We start from the raw sequence: 8960 nt of genomic DNA, 5'->3' as shown, positions 1-8960 counted from the left end.
TTTTTCTATTACACGTCTTTAAAACCCTGTGCAGAATGTTGGTTCCCATGTTGTATATTAGTTCCAGCAACTCTGATATGAATGATATGCTGGTGGGCTTTGGAAATCCTGAAGAATAAGAATCTGTCAGGGAGCCTAGATGGGACATCAATAAGAAATTTACAAATTATTTAATCACTATTAAAAAAATAAAAGGAAATTATGACTAAGGGTTTCAACTGATAAATTGTATCAGCTTCTATTAATTTAGTTCTTCCACTTCATTACGAAAAGACATTATTGATCCAGAATTTATTAGCAGTGTTTCCTTAAAGCCAGTGGAGGGCAGACTTGAACCTCAAACTATTTTTGCTACTTCAGTTGAACGTAAAATACCGAATAGTCCCTTGAGCTCAAAGCTGATGACAATCTCATCACTTCTCTACTATTCTAATTACACTTGTGCTGGATAAAAGCTTCTCTACAATTGCTGTTTGACAAAATGAGCATTTTACTATGTCGCAGTAAGAATAGTGCATGTTTAAATAAACATGCTAATGTGAAAGTGGATAAGTCAGTGTATTAGCAACTGTGTATTATTCACAGGGGACAATCCACACTGCTTAATAATTAACCATGTGTATCATAAAATGGTTTTTAAAAGCTAGTAAATATCATTACCCCCACTTTACAGAGGAAGAAACTGAGGAGTAGAGTGGTAACCTTGCAAGTTATCCATCTGGGTAACCTACAGAAGCAAGAACAAAATCCAGATTTCTGAGATTTAGTCCAGTGCTCAAACGTATCTTTTGTACAAATAAACCGTGACATATCTAATTCTTTCAAACATCATGGAAATGATTGTTAGCAGCCCAAAATGCTGGAGCTGAGGAGCTTACACTAACGAAATAGGCAGCTAAACTGACAGGAAGGTTTTTGCTCTTCAGAAGAATATTCTCAAGTAGATGCGTGACAATGAGATCAGATGGCCAAAGATCTGCATTAAAAATAGGGATTTATTATTAAAACAAGTACACTGTATTTTTTTATATATTTGTCATTCTTTAAGTTAGGTTGTACTCTTTCCAAGGAACAAAAAGCCTTTCTATCTAGATCTGTAAAACCATTCCAATCTCAGTACTAGGAAATGTATGGTTAAAGAGTCAATTTGCATACAGGTAAAGCACTAAGATACTAATAGTCTGTTCCCCCCTTCCTTTCATCTTTAATTACAAAGGTTTCAAATTATGAGATACAATAGGCCTCCTATTAACTCACTGAGTCCACTGTATATACTGTACCCATGGGTCAGTAACATCCATGGGATTAGTGTGATTCATCATTAAGTGCCCTCCTTCACTGACACTAAGTTGAATAGGTAAACATCGTCACTAATTTTATTTGATTATACCTATTCCATTTTATTTAAATGCTTAGGAGATCATTACCCAGTGTAACAGCTTTTTAAATTACAAAAATATACCACATTTCTAATCAATAGATATCAGTGTAAGCTGTTTTTTTGGTTTCTAGAAAAGACTGGATGCATGCTGTTACAAAGCTTGCCATTCCTGAGACTTGTCTAAGATATACCACTGAACATTTGGTGCTGCATATTGAAAACTCCATTTGTAGAATGAATGAGCACATTGCACAATGCATTTTTTTCCTTTTTTTCTTACTACTAATTTGCAGTGGACATTTGTTGACGTTAGGAATTAATTATTGGTTTATATGACTCCAATAAAAAGGTCGACATTGAAAATGATAAATTAGAACACGAATGAGTGGGCACTTAGAGTTTGTACTCAAATACTGTATGACCTATTACTAATTGATTTTTGGTATATTTCCAGAAAAATCATGTTAAAATAGGAGTCAGAAATATCTGGCAGTGATTTAAAGTAAATTAAAACAATGTGGCAAATGTTCTAAAACTTATTACTGTAAATTCAAGCAATGAATTTCAGGTTAACCTTCAAAGTAAGTCCAGATACAGGGACTTTATAATTCTACTCCTCATAGAGAGCTGACATCTCCAAATATTCATCACTTTCTCTAACTCGGAGAGGCCTGAAAATGTGATTGTCTCAAAAGGGAAAAATTGATTTTCTCTTCTGCAGAGGGTAAGCTCTCCTCTTCTCAAAATAACCACTAATTGAAGGTGTTTATTTACAGACTGATTTTTTAGTAAACCACTGTATCCCTTAGCTCAAGAACAAGCAAGAAAGATAATGATTTAATTAACTAAAACTGCTGCTTTGAGAAATGTGCTTCCCAGTGTCAAACTTATTTAATTCATCCCTGATTATAAATTGCTACCTATAAATTTAGAAAAAAAAAAAAAGATCATATTCCCAGGGCAAATGCTAGAACATTGGGAAGGATACATGTAATATGCCATATTTTGAGTCTATAATTAAACCTTAATTCCAGTGTAGCCCCAATGTCTTCCAGAATTTTTTAGATGTACTGTACTTCAGTGTGAGGAAGCTTTTGGTCTCTTTTTAATCCCCTCTCTGAGTCTCTCGGAACAGCGCTAAAATGTTCTTCAGTCTCAGTGCAGAAGCACAATATACTGGAAGAACAAGTGCATTCTCCAGCAAGCGAGGAAAGGTGTAGGTTCGTGGGAAGGACAACATCCATCTGCCCCCCAGATAACTCTAAGCCCATCTTCCCAGCTTGTAAAAGGCTCTTTTTACATTTTACTCCATGACAAAAACCAAAACTCTCCACGGTAAAATTCACTTTATATTAAAACCATAGACAAACCCATTCTGCACTCTTGAGTTAAATTAAAGTATTTTTGCAAATAGCTTGTGAGCTATAAACATAAAAAAATAACGTACAAATAGTGTTGATAAAGCAGTTATGTGAAATAAGGTGTATATGAAAATGAATGTTAAAAATGCCCTGAATATGGGGAAAAATGAGAGGAGATTTTCACTGTACTGGTTACATCTGTTTAATATGTGGAGATAAAAGAGAGTTTACCTTGTTGTTACCTGTGTAACTGATTGTGTCATTCAGTTAAAACCATGAATAGTTATTAAGGAGAAATAAGCCTGAGCTTTTGGGAGCAGAGCAAGTTTTTCCTGCTGTAAACTCCACAGGTTTACAGCTCTACCTCCATGGTGATCTTTTCTTACACTAATGCTAGGTGGTGTGTATCCTATTTTGTTTGTATCCAGCTTTTCCTTTTATTTGTAATATATACATGAAATGTTCAAAATAATCATGATTAAAGAGCAGTTAAGATATTACTACCTCAGAAGCATGTCATTGTTATGTACAGGTGTGTTTGTTCTGCTCAGCAGGCCCAACTCAGCTACAGAGAGAGTTGCAGATAATTCAAAATAACTGTCTTGGAGCAGTAGCTGTTGTTATAGGCAAACTGGTCAAAAGCCTGTTGCTATATTGCTTTACTTGGAAAAAAATAGCTAGGTATATACTGCCTGAATAAAGAACATGACGTTGTGTGTCTGGGACAAAAAATAAAATAGTGTTTTATTGGCTAAGGATACTTAGTTTAGGAGGGAAAAGAAATTGAGTATGCCATGTGTAAAGCTTGTACAATTGTATTTGATCCAAATCACTTACTCTGGTAATGCACTTTCAGACAGTGAAAAGATACTTCTATATCTGTGGAAATTAAAGCTTGCTGCTTTCAAGCTGCCAGGACCCTCAAATATGTGAAGCGTCTTTCTCCGTTTTAGTAAATTAAGCATGTTTATACTTATTGTCACAAGTAGCAGAAAAGAACCAACTATTGCTTCCATGTTTAGAGCTCTGGGGAGTCTACTACCTGTTAGCAACCTCTGCTTAAATTGTCTGAAACTACTAATCACTAATCTCATTCTTGACTTACTTCAGCCTCCAACAGTCTGTTGCAACTTCTGTTACACCTGCTGGGAATGTATGTATAGCAATTTCTTTTTCTCTCCAGCTGTCTCCAAGCCAGAAATAGACCCATTTACCCAAATGCTTCTTAACCTTGTTCACATTGCTGATTTTCACTTTTTATTTCTGATGCTCTGGTTGTTGTATGCTTTTATAGTAAATTTTAGTACTCGGGGAGTTTTCTCTCTAGTAAACCAGTGCTTACGATGAATTTCCTAAATTACTGTTTGTTTCACTTTAAGTGCACTGAATAAAATTATTTCTCCATGCTCATTTTATGGAAGTGTTACTGTAACATAAGAGTCCTAAACATTAACACATTTAATCAGCTATCTGATAAGGTTGTATTCTTACTACTCAATGGAGCATAAGGCCCAGTTCACAGAGGAGAGCTTCAGCATTTGCAGAGCAACCAGCACTTTTGAAGACTGAAAAACTCTTAAGGCTCAAACGTTTCTCACCAGCTGCCTGGCAAGTTGCAGTGTCCCTGCCATCAATAACCTGGTTTGTAACTCGTAGGGAAGGTTGTGCTTGCTGCAGGAATGGTGCTGGTATCCACACTAGCTGTCCTTAAGTTAATTCTGAAAAACCTACAGCTCACACACATGTATGCACATAGACACTTAGGCATGCATTATATGTACATAAATGTACATTTACAGTATAGAACTGTTGGCTTATCAGAATTCATTTAAAATGAGCCAGCTTGGATGTCAATACCAACACCATTACTGAGCATATATGTTTATGCAGGTACACATATAGAGAACCTCAGCTGCAGCTTGGAAGTACTTAATGTTTCAACCACCTAGAACCACATATACCAATATTTGACATTAGAAAATTAGGAACATCGTTAGTATTTTGATTGGTTAGGTTGATACATTGAAGTTCTGTGGTAGAGCCATGGACAGTCCTCTTGCATTTTCTGATTCCACCTCCCACAACAAATTAAAAAAAGTCTTGCATGCAGTTACTTTACAATTGTGATGAATGCTGTCACAGAATCACAGAGTGGTTGGGGTTGGAAGGGACTGCTGGAGATCATCTAGTCCAACCCACCTGCTAAAGCAGGTACACTTAGAGTAGATTGCACAGGAATGTGTTCGGGCAGGTTTTTAGTGTCTCCAGAGAAGGAGACTCCACAAGCTCTCTGGGCAGCCTGTTCCAGTGCTCTGGCACCCTCAGAGTAAAGAAGTTTCTCCTCATATTCAGATGAAAACTCCTATGCTTCAGTCTGTGTCTGTTGCCCCTCATCCTATCATTGGGCATCACTGAAAGGAGTCTGGTCCCATCCTCTTGACACCCACCCTTGAGATATTTATAAACACTGATGAGATGCCCCCTCAGCCTTCTCCAGGCTGAACAGACCCAGCTCTCTCAGTCTTTCCTCATAAGAAAGGTGCTCCAGGCTCCTAATCATCTTTGTAGCCTGCCACTGGACTCTCTCCAGCAGTTCCTTGTCCTTCTTAAACTGGGGAGCTCAGAACTGGATGCAGTACTCCAGATGTGGCCTCACCAGGGCAGAGTAGAGGGGGAGGAGAACCTCCCTCGACCTGCTGGTCACACCCTTCTTAATGCACCCCAGGATAGCATTGGCCTTCTTGGCCACAAGGGCACAGTGTTGACTCATGGTCAACCTGTTGTCAACCAGAACTCCCAAGTCCTTCTCTGCAGTGCTGCTTTCCAGCAGGTCCGCCCCCAACCTCTACTGGTGCCTGGGGTTATTGCTTCCCAGGTGCAGGACCCTACACTTGACCTTGTTGAAATTCATCAGGTTCTTCTCTGCCCAGTTCTCCAGCCTGTCCAGGTCTCACTGAATGGCAGCACAGCCTTCTGGTGTGTTGGCTCTTCCTCCCAGTTTGGTATCATAAATATCTATCATAAATATCTACATCAGAGTCCAATCCAATCTTTGAAAAAGCCAGAAAATATGTAGTGACAAAAATAGTCAAAGATGATGGCTCTATGATTGCATTCTTGGTATCGAACAAGTATCCTACATTAAGATTGTAATGGGACGTGTGTCTTCTCTTTATACTTTCTTCTGTGGGATCTTAACTACATTTAACTTCACTTTTTAATTAGATCTCAACAGTAGAAAAGAAACACAAATTCTAACTTGTGCAAAATTTAGTTTATCTCCAACTCAGATAAATCCAGACTTGCAGCTTTCAGTCCTCTGGACTGTACAGATACCTGTCCCAAGACAACATTACTCTGCATTAGAAACTGCAAAGTAAACAGATCAGTGACATTTTATTCTCTTTATGGTATTGCATAATGCATCTGCCATATTTTTTTCTCCCTTTAAGGAGCTTTCAGGCTATCCTGCTCATCTGCGTCCCTGTTGCAAGTCACCAACATAGGAAACACATCTCAGCCCCAGTGTCACAAATGTTACAGAAGAAGGACAAGGTTACTGAGAGAACAGGTCTCAAGATTCTACTTCGAAGTAATGGCAAGTAACTAAAATAGGGCTAAAAGGCAGGAACGTGCAGGCTCCTGCTGGTCAGTTTTCAGCCAATTGCCATTTGTTTTTAATAACTAACTGCAAAAGACTAATCAGTGACTTAACTGTGCTACCCTGCGTTTCAAAGTGTCTAATGCTACCCACGTAGCAGCATGCTCTAACATTGGCTGCCGAGTGCAGAGTCACCTCACTTGACTCTTTACTCAGCAGGGACTGAGACTTGCCAACAGCTTCAAGATTTAAAGATAAAGTCAGGATTTCACCTGTCAGTGGTAACATAGAACTTCCATTGCTGGGCATAAGCTAGAAAATATTAAGCCACGGATGGTTTGCTTCTCTCTTACTAACAATAAATTTAGAGCAGTAACTTCACAACACCAATGGGAGCAGTGTGTCCAATCCTCCATCACATGTCATGAGAAATACGTGGTATCGGTTTCCCATTCACTGTTTTGGCAGGCATGATTTTGTTATTTTGCAAGGTGTTTATATTGGCCACCTCAGTGTTTTAATTATTTCACATCTACTTCAGCATTTTAGTAAGTCAGTGGATGAGGGGAATGTAGACCCCCCAGATTTTAGTTTTCTTTCACCAAGTATGATACCTGAATGTTTACAAGCATCATTTACATTTCAATAGAGTATTCATCTATGTGCTGTCAAAAACTTTGTGTGGCATTAAATTATATGTTTTAGAGAGAAGGAATATACAGCTGTAGAGATTTGTAACAGAAAAAAATGAAGGCTGGTATGAATGGAAATGTGTGCAAGCACCAGCAGGAACAGCAGAACAGAAGATTAAGAGAATGGACTGTTTTGTTAACAAAGGAAACCATTCCCAGCAGTAAAATTAGGAAATTGTTCTGTTCATGTCAGGGCTGAAAGGTCTGCACGTCGAGAACAGCCACAACACAGCTGACCTGTCAATGAAAGACCCAGCATCCTGACCCCAGGAGGATGGTAACAAGGCTGCAGCATCAGGTACATTTTGCCTTTCCTGTTAGCCTGTCAGGAAAACACACATTTTAATAACAAGGAAAAACAGGCAGTGGGCAGCAACCTGAATTATCCTTCATGGAGAACGAAGCAAGCAGGATTCTGAGGTAAAAGATGACCTCAAACCAGCTTATGCCTCCTACATGATATGAAAGATCTGTCCAGAAACTACTTTGTTGTCCTCAGTAAAGGGGAACCTTGGACACATATTGAGGTCTCGGCCACTGGCATCCCTGCTCCTTTGTGTTGAACTAGGGGCTCCTGGACAGGCCACTTGGACACATATGTCTTGGTGCCCGTGACTGTGTGAGTGTCAGAGTGTGAAATAATGAAATCTGTAAGAGAATGAGTGTGAGTGGATAAAATCAACTTGCTTAAACACTTTGTGAACAGATGCCCCCTTCCCCCTTTCATGAGATCTCATGCAGAACTTTTTCACACTCTGTTCCAGCAATTTCTCAGTGACATCAGTGCTGTCATGTCTTGCTTTAGCCTCTTCACCTGGGACATTCCGTTTTCCCCCTCCACAGGAATTGTAAATAGCAGCGGTTCCTTATGCAGAAGGACTCCTTATGTCTTTGTTTTCTGTCACTGCAGTTTCTAATAAAGTCTACAAACAACTAGGTGGAGGCAGCCACCATTAACCCAAGAACAGCAACCAGGAAGAGCTTATTCCCATGTAATTCTGTGAAAGATGCCTACATTGCAAAACACTACATTTGTCTCATGAGTAAAATGGAAAAGGTGGAATGTGTTTTTTTCTTTTTTCTGCCTGACAAAGCAAACCTGTACCATAACTACACAAAGACAAACACAGGAACTGGGATGCATGAACACTTACATTTTTAGCTCAAATAAATACCAACATTTCTGGGCATGCTGCCCCAAACAGTCTGGTGTTTGAGTAGATATCAGCTCTTGGGCAGATTTCTGTACTTTCAGAGATAAAAATGCCTCTCAGAATTTATATTCATCTTGGCCTCTTGGAGCAGAGCGCACCAGAACAATACTCACTGGGGCCCTAATTTTCTGCTTGTGGCTTCCTATGAAAGCAAAGGTGAGGGGCAGCAACTAAGGCCAACAGCAGTCAAATTACAGAAGGCACTTATGCCATAGAGAATGTGTATCTGTATATATATATATATGTATATATAAAGCGATTGACTTTCAAGTAATGATCTGCATGCAAGGGATGCTTCTTCATAAAACTATGTACCCAAAGAAGGAAGGGTAAGGTAGGTGCGATAAAAACAGACAATCTAGGATGAAGGACAATGTTCTGCTCTCTTGGGCACCAACACCACCATTCTTACTGAATTCAAAAGTCAAGATGTTTGCTGACAGAAAAAAGAACATCCACTTTTATTTTGGGTGAGTGGAAATATTGTGAAAGGGTACCGGAGGCTCCAGTTACATGGTGTAAACACTGACAGAAGACAGCAATACTGTATTTGAACTATGCTGTGCCGATTTGGCTAAGTTAACAAAATGTGTTTTTCCTGCCTTACATGGCACACGCTGCAATGTCTTCAGCGAGACTCTGATCTATTGATATCAGATCAATGCTGTGCTGTCCTTTTGGAGCAAACCTGTCTGGCTGCAGCTGTCCTGA

Source organism: Patagioenas fasciata, chromosome 2 (genome assembly GCF_037038585.1).
Source record: "Patagioenas fasciata isolate bPatFas1 chromosome 2, bPatFas1.hap1, whole genome shotgun sequence".
NCBI classification, from domain to species: Eukaryota; Metazoa; Chordata; class Aves; order Columbiformes; family Columbidae; genus Patagioenas; species Patagioenas fasciata.
This window is presented reverse-complemented; position numbering follows the sequence as displayed.